We start from the raw sequence: 7,862 nt of genomic DNA, 5'->3' as shown, positions 1-7,862 counted from the left end.
TTCATGAGTCATAAAAGAGCCGAGGTTGCCTACCCCTGCCCTATACATACACATATGGGGTCTTATCTGGCTTTCGGCCAGGTTGGAATGAAGAGAAGTTGTGTTCTTGAAATGAGGGGTGTCTGTTCTTTCTGGCTGGCGAATTCTGGCAGTTGGAAGTCTAATCATTTTAAAGCGGGCAAGGTTAAACGCTGCCTTAGGCTAAGGATAGATGTGTTCCCCCTCAAATCGCTCTTCCCTTAAAAGATTTCCCAAACTGGGATAGGTGGGAGAAATAAGCAAGGCTCAATCTTCCGAATCTACAACGGGGTTCGTACATTTCCTGCAACCGAGGATTTTGTTTCGAGGACTTGTCTTTGGTCTCCAGCAGCTTCTGGGAAACGTGTGCAACATCCATGTGGCTTCCTTAAACCTGTCCTGTATATCTGGAAAAAACAACAACAACACAACTTTGAGGAAGGTTCCAGTAGAAAAGAGCACACCAATAATGATATCTTTTTATTTCCCCCCTCCCCCGTCACCTTTCTCCTTCCCAAACAATCTTCTGTTACCCTAAACGGGCCAAAAGGACACGTTGAGTTGGAGTAAACATTGCTTCAAAGAAAGAGCAGTGGTCCTCCCCCTCTCTCTCTCTCTCACACACACACATAAAATTAAATTTTGGGATAAGATGCTAAATTCTTTGGTGTGTACTTTGGTCCTCTCCTGACTACCTTCTTTCCACATTTCTCTTATCCCAGCATGGACACCTCCTGTTGTAAGAAGCGGTTGGAGGCCCTGACACATTTCTTCTGTATTTCAGAAAATGCTTCTTTTCTTTAAAAAAATATGTGGCATTTTCTGAAAGATTTTTGAGTTTTTGACCTTGATGCTGGATGTGGAATGCCTGTAAAAGTCCCCCCCTCCCCTTCTGCCCCTCCACTTTTCCTGCCTGCGGTCAACTCAACCTCCTTCCTTTATTCAATGTATTCATTAATTTCACACACACCCCTTCAAAAATCTACCTCTTTTCTCCTAGTGGATTTCATGTGTGCATGTGTTTGGGACACTTGTGTTATTAATTTTGTATTTTTATTTTGTTGGTGGTTGATTTCTTTACTTGGTCATCTCTTTTTTTTTGTCAATGACCCATTCTTAATTTATGATCAGAGCAGTTTATACGCTAGTTTAAATCCCAAATGTGTGCGTGTATTTTTTCTTTTTTGTATCTGGAAAAAAAAAAGAAACCTGCATGAGAGGGGAGGGGGGGGAACAATAACACATAACCAATAACCTGGAAACTTGAACTGTCTTTGGCTGTAATAATCCCCTTCCTTAATTTAATTGTGCTCCATAGTAGCTGAATTAAATTTATGCTGTATATTTTTCTCCTGTAGTGGGTTTGGTTTGTCTTTAGTCGTTTTTTTCCTTTGAATGGGACCGGTGGTTCTCACTGCTCAGCAGTGGACAAGCTGTCACCTGAGTTGAAAGATAAGTCTGATAGGAGGAAGTGCTTTGCTCTCAGCCCACAGCTTTGAGCGGGTGTGCCCAGGAAGTGATGTGACTCGCCATGTATCCCACATCCTCTTCTCCACTGTTGTCAAAGGCAAGTCAAGGGTATGACGCTCTTTGGAGGCCAGAACGCTTGAACACTGAAGACAGAAATCCAGCACAATTTCCGATACCTGAGGTTAGAATTTTTTTCCCCCTCCCCTTCCAACTTCTCCCTTTGCCTCCTCTTCCTCCACCCCCCCCCACTTCCTTTAAGTATAGCCCAGGGGTAGGCAACCTCGGCTCTTTTATGACTCGTGAACTTCAACTCCCAGAATTCCTGAGCCAGCATGGCTCAGCATGGAAACCTCTCCTTTTCTCCTCAGCTTGGCTGGCTCAGGAATTCTGGGAGTTGAAGTCCAGGAGTCATAAAAGAGCCAAGGTTGCCTACCCCTGATCTAGCCTGTAAATGAGTTGGCCATCTGCCCTGCAGAAGGTCTCTTGGGAGCAGAACAACACTTTCCTTCCTTTTATCTTGTTTTATCTAAATCTGTGGAGGATTTTTCAGAAATTAACATGTTGGGCATGAATAGCTATATTGGCTCTTTTATGACTCGTGGACTTCAACTCCCAGAATTCCTGAGCCAGCCAAGCTGAGGAGAAATGGAGAGGTTTCCATGCTGAGCCATGCTGGCTCAGGAATTCTGGGAGTTGAAGTCCACGAGTCATAAAAGAGCCGAGGTTGCCTACCCCTGGTATAGCCCCTTCTCCCGTGCCTCTGAGCTGAAAGCATAGTTCACATTTCTTACCCGGTATCCTATAATTGGGCTGGGATTATGGCTTCAGACTTCTCAGCTATCGTCTGAAGGGAAAGTAGCATAACCTTACAGAGAAGAAAACAGAGAAACTCATGGCTAGCTTAGAACCTGCCTTACATGTTGTTTTGGATTTTTATTTTTATGGTGATTAACTAGGTTTACATCCCACCTTTCCTTAAAAAAAAACTTTCCATTTAGCCTTGTCTGATAAATTAAGGATAACCTACTTTGTCCAAAGCTATCTTCAGATTTTTTTTAATGCTACCACAGCAAGTTTGTACCTAAAATTATATGGAAAAAGATACGACAGCCTCCTTTAACCTTGTGTTGTCCAGATATTTTGGTCTATATATGCCTGGTGTAGAGTACAGCTATACAGCAATTTGGAATTGATTCCAAAAAGTGCTTTGGAACATGTGTGGACATGAATGTAATGCTTGCCTGCAACTCTTTAAAGCAGCCATGTCTTCTGGGATCTTACAACTGCCCTGTGCAGCTGTCATGACATTCTAGGAAAAGATATGACTGCTTTAAAGAGTTGCAGACATACGCTATATTTGGTATATATATCCAAAGCAATACATAACCCTAGTATTGAAATAGTTCAAACTGGAGGAAACTGTCCCGAGATACAAGATACAATTGGCTTAGAAGGACTTTAAAAATGGTTGGGATTTGCAAGGCAGAGTTCTTGTTCTATTCTAGCCTTTCTCAGTCATGTGTCTTTCAAAAGTCTTTAGGCTACAATTCACAGAATTTCTAGCCAATAATAATTATAATGGCTGAGTATTTGGAGATCTCATCCTATACATCGGGAAAGCACCCAGTTAGTACTGGTATAAACCATTGCACTTAGGGTTTTGTTGGACTGACGAATATGAGCTGTTTTTGAGTTGTTAGGCTAAGTTTGCACAACTCTCACATCCTTCAGTTGCGTCAAAGATTGCTAACTCTTTTACATACAGTTCTCTGACCCGTCTCCTCCCATTTTCTTCTCCATCCAGCTTTTTTCTAACAAAAGTAATATTGGTTCCAGATGCAGCCAACTTGATCTGGCTTGGTTCTTGTCCATTCGCTGTCATGTTGGGTCCCTCAACAAGCGTTGAGATGCCGCCTCCTTCCACTGCCTCCCCACTAAGTGATTGTGGTAACTGCTTGCTGATCATGGTAAGCCTGGCTATCATTGCAGCTGTGTTCATTGTGGTCTCAGCCGTCCTCTGCGAATGGGTTTTCCGAGGGTCCCTGCCCCAAGAAACAGAAGCTGTGCCGACTGTGTGGAGGCAAGGAGGGACGCTGTGGATTGAGCCCACAAACCGTAATAGACAACCAGATGTCTTCTCAAGGCCCTCAGCTACAGTCCCACTTTGGATTCAGCGTTCAAATGACTGGTTTCTGGACATTTCTCCTGCAGGACTGGAGAGCTACGTTTCCACTGAGGACCTCCAGAGAGAGACCCCCAGTCCCAGCAGCACTAGCCCTCTCTGGAACCACAGCGAGCCATCATGGGGGGTCCAGCCGCACGTAACTCTGCCAGACATAGATAATTTCTTCAGGAGGAGTAGCCATGTTACCTATAGTTCTCAGCACTTGGTTTAACGGAGGGTGTCCAGGGCAAAAGGTGCCAATGTTCTTCTCTCTAAGGTTCAAAGACCTTAGACTAGCTTACCTGACGGCTGAGCAATATATTTTCTACTTCAAAACCTACAACAAAATGCTTTGATACGTGTACATGTATGAGTGAGAAAACACCAACATTGTTCCATGAGACTCTCCTACGTAGGAGCAAGGGAGGAGAAGGGAAATCAGGTCTTGGAAAAGATCATTGTCAACCTGGTGACTGGGGCAAGTACAGTATTTAAAGACTGGGATGAAAGGATACCAAAACTGGAGTTTTGGAACTAGAGGTGTGTTCCTTGGAAAAATGTGGCAGTCATAACAACAGTTAAAAACAGCAATGAAACTGATACAATAGTTCTCAACTTACGACCACAACTGAGCCCCAAATTTCCATTGCTAAGTGAGACAGTTGTCAAGTGAGTTTTGCCCCATTTTATGACCTATCTTGCCACTTGTTAACTGAATTACTTCAGTTGTTAAGTTAGGAACAGGGTTGTTAAGTGAATCTGCCTTCCCCCCACCCCTCCTTGACTTTGCTTGTCAGAGGGTGACAAAATGACCCTGGGACATGGTTGCCAAGCATCTGGAATTTGATCTTGTGGCTACAGGGAGGCTGCAATGGTTATAAGTGTGAAAATCGGTCCTAAGTCACTTTTTACAGTAAAATTGTAACTTCGAACGGTCACTGGTTGTAGGTCGAGGAGTACCTGCAACTGTTGATATTAAATTTATGAACAGTCACCTAGTTCAGGGGTAGGCAACCTTGGCTCTTTTATGATTCATGGACTTCAACTCCCAGAATTCCTGAGCCAGCCATGCTGGCTCAGGAATTCTGGGAGTTGAAGTCCACGAGTCATAAAAGAGCCAAGGTTGCCTACCCCTGAGTCCTAGTAACTGCAAAAGTCTGACTTGGTTCCAAGTTCTGACAGCCCGGTCTCCCTCCCCTCCATGGTTGCATCACTGCATTTTGGGTGCTCAGCAACTGACCCCCACCTATGGCCATTTGCAACATCCCACGGCCACATGGAAGCATTTTACAACGTTTTTTCTGAAAACCTAAATATAGCAAACAGTGCGTCTTCTTAACCACAGCAGCCTCTTATCAACCACGGCAGTTGCTTTACAAAAAGCATTGTAAAATTTGAGTCCATTACGGTTATAAGTCAAGGGCTACCTGTATCGCTCTTACTTTTTTGTTTTTTTAAATGCTTTCTAAATTTTTGTGTACCATTCATGTCTCCTCCATGATTTTTCAATAATCCCTAAATTATATCCCCCCCCTCCCCGATTACATAATTTTTATCATCTGCCACCGAAATGTTGGCTGGCATAAAAGGAAGGAACCCGGGACTTTTGTGTCCTTTTAGGCAGCATAGCCATGAACGCCTAAGTTCTCCTAACCAACCTGTCCCAACATTAAGGTGCATTCTGAAGGCAGTGTTGAATTTTCTTGCAGTTCAGAATAAGGCTGGTAATGACCACGAAATTTGCATCTGGTAGTGCCTTGGTTGCAGGTTGTTCTCCACAGTGACTGATCTGGACCAACCCCAGGGCCTTTGTGGTACCTAATTAAGACCTTATATCTTCCTGGTCTAAGGTGGGATGGGAATATTTTGGAACGGCCTGTTCCTAAGGACAGAGGGTATGAATTTTAATTGATCTAATTTTGCATTTCTGCAGCAAGGCACCAGACCTATGTTCTAAAGTTCCAATCCTTTAGCTTTTATAGTTCAAAGGAGTGAACTGCAATTCTTCAAAGCATGAATATTACAAAAATGTCTACCTAAAAAGGCAAAAAGGATTTAAAAAATAAAAAAAGTGAACCCAATGCATAACACTGGGAAAAGTTGTATGCAAAAACTATTCACCCAACACAGTTGGCACCATTTGGAGGAAAACCGACGTAGGCCCTTGATTCCTCCAGCCATCTCTATCTTTCTGCTTTAGGCACTCATGGCAGATTTCCGTGATTCTTCCACCACCACACACAGGAAGGGACGTGTGTGAGGATCTCTGCTTATGAAAGATGGCAACATCCCTCGGATGTCCTTTGAAGGATGACAGAACCACAGACTTTAATGCCAAGTGCATCATTTCATTGGTTGTGCTGCCAAGGCTTTAATCATGTTTATTTTTAATGGGTTCAGGTTTTATTGTTAGAATAATGTTAGTGTGACTAGTTGCTCTGAACATCCTGCGGTGACAGTTGCCTGTAACAAAGACATTGATAAACTACCTCCATGAAACGTCGCTTGTGTTCTTTTGTGGTCTTGGGTCTTGGCTGGCTCTATAGAGGGGAGGGAAACCATAGAGGAAGGACTACACCATCACCACCAATGTGAAGTATGAAACTAACATGGAGATCTGAGTCAGTAACCATTAAAAAAGCTCTTTGCGTCATACTCCTTGGTTTTCTGCATGAACTGGCCTTCTGTGACCAAAAGTGCTGCCCAAATGCAGATGAATACTGTGTTTTCAAGAAAATTAGAATTAGAATTTATTAAATTTATATGCCGCCCTTCTCCCTAAGGACTCGGCGGCTCACAACGATAAAAAGTTAAAAAACATAAAATACAAAATTTAAAAAAGAATTAAATCATAAATGTAATAAATACATACCAATTAACCCAATAAAATCTAATTTAAAACTATAGTCAGTCCAGGCTTGATTGTTGGAACAGCCATGTCTTCAGGTCACGGCGGAAGGACTGAAGGTCAGGGGCCATCCGCAGCTCCGGAGGCAACTCATTCCAGAGGGTCGGTGCACCCACAGAGAAGGCTCTCCCCCTGGGGGTCGCCAGCTGGCATTGCTTAGCCGACGGAACCCTGAGGAGGCCGACTCTGTGGGAGTGAACTGGGCGATGGGAGGTTGACATTGGCAGCAGGTGGTCTCGCAAGTACCCCGGGCCTAAGCCATGTAGGGCTTTAAAGGTAATTAACAGCATCTTGAATCACACCCGGAGGGCAACCGGAAGCCAATGCAGCTCACGCAGGAGAGGTGTAACATGGGAGTATCGAGATACTCCCATAAGCACCCACGCGGCCGCATTCTGCAACAGCTGAAGCCTCCGGGTGCACTTCAAGGGCAGCCCCATGTAGAGAGCATTGCAGTAATCCAGGCGAGAAGTGACAAGGGCATGGGTGACCGTGCATAGGGCATCTCGGTCCAAAAAGGGGCGCAACTGGCATACCAGGCGAACCTGTGCAAAAGCCCCCCTGGTCACGGCAGTTAGATGATCTTCCAAATTAAGCCATGAATCCAGGAGGACACCCAAGTTGTGGGCCCTTTCTGAGGGGGGCAATAGCTCCCCCCCATAAGAAGAGATGGAACCTGTTGGACAGTACGAGATGCCGATATCCACAGCCACTAGGTCTTGGAGGGGTTCAGCCTGACCCTGTTCCTTCCCATCCAGACCCGCACCGCCTCCAGGCACTGGGTCATCACATCAAGGGCATCACTGGGTTGGCTCAGGGTGGAGATAAACAACTGGGTATCATCGGCATATTGGTGATACCTCACCCCAAAGCCACGGATGATCTCACCCAGCGGCTTCATATAGGTGTTGAACAGGAGGGGGGAGAGAACCGACCCCTGAGGTACCCCACAAGAAAGGGGCCTCGGGGTAGATCTCTGCCCCCCTGCCACTACAAACTGCAAACGGCCAGAGAGGTAGGAGGAGAGCCACCATAAAACAAAAATGGAGGGATTCCCCCTGACCAACATGCTCAGACTGAGGAAGCTACTTGGATAAACGTCTAAGGGAGTTTCTCAGTCACCCAAGTCATGGCTGTTCCAAAGGTGCTTTGTCAAGGGGAAACTGGACTTTCTTGAAGATATTTCACTTCTCATCCAGGAAGCTTCTTCACTCCTCAAATGAAATGAATTGAAATAGCTTCTTGGGTGAGAAACAAAACATCTTTGAGGGGGAAAAAAGAAGAAGGTCCAGTTGCTTCTTG

The 7,862-nt window shown here is 44.8% G+C and overlaps 2 long non-coding RNA genes across 2 annotated transcripts in view; both read left to right on the top strand.

Annotated features, from left to right (window-relative positions):
* Positions 1-1,367, top strand: part of LOC310649810 — a 32,862-nt gene extending 31,495 nt beyond the window's left edge. The window contains exon 2 of the long non-coding RNA XR_014494318.1: positions 25-1,367. This is a non-coding gene — a long non-coding RNA (uncharacterized lncRNA). The remainder of the gene's footprint in view (positions 1-24) is intronic.
* Positions 1,368-1,583: 216 nt separating this feature from the next.
* Positions 1,584-6,454, top strand: LOC310648830. The gene is made up of 3 exons (XR_014494158.1): positions 1,584-1,669; positions 3,325-3,455; positions 5,853-6,454. It is a non-coding gene; the product is annotated as an uncharacterized lncRNA (long non-coding RNA).
* Positions 6,455-7,862: the final 1,408 nt, after the last annotated feature.

Source organism: Vipera ursinii (genome assembly GCF_947247035.1).
Source record: "Vipera ursinii genome assembly, chromosome: Z".
NCBI classification, from domain to species: domain Eukaryota; kingdom Metazoa; phylum Chordata; class Lepidosauria; order Squamata; family Viperidae; genus Vipera; species Vipera ursinii.
Note: the sequence above shows the minus strand (reverse complement) of the source record. Positions and strands in the feature narration are given on the sequence as shown.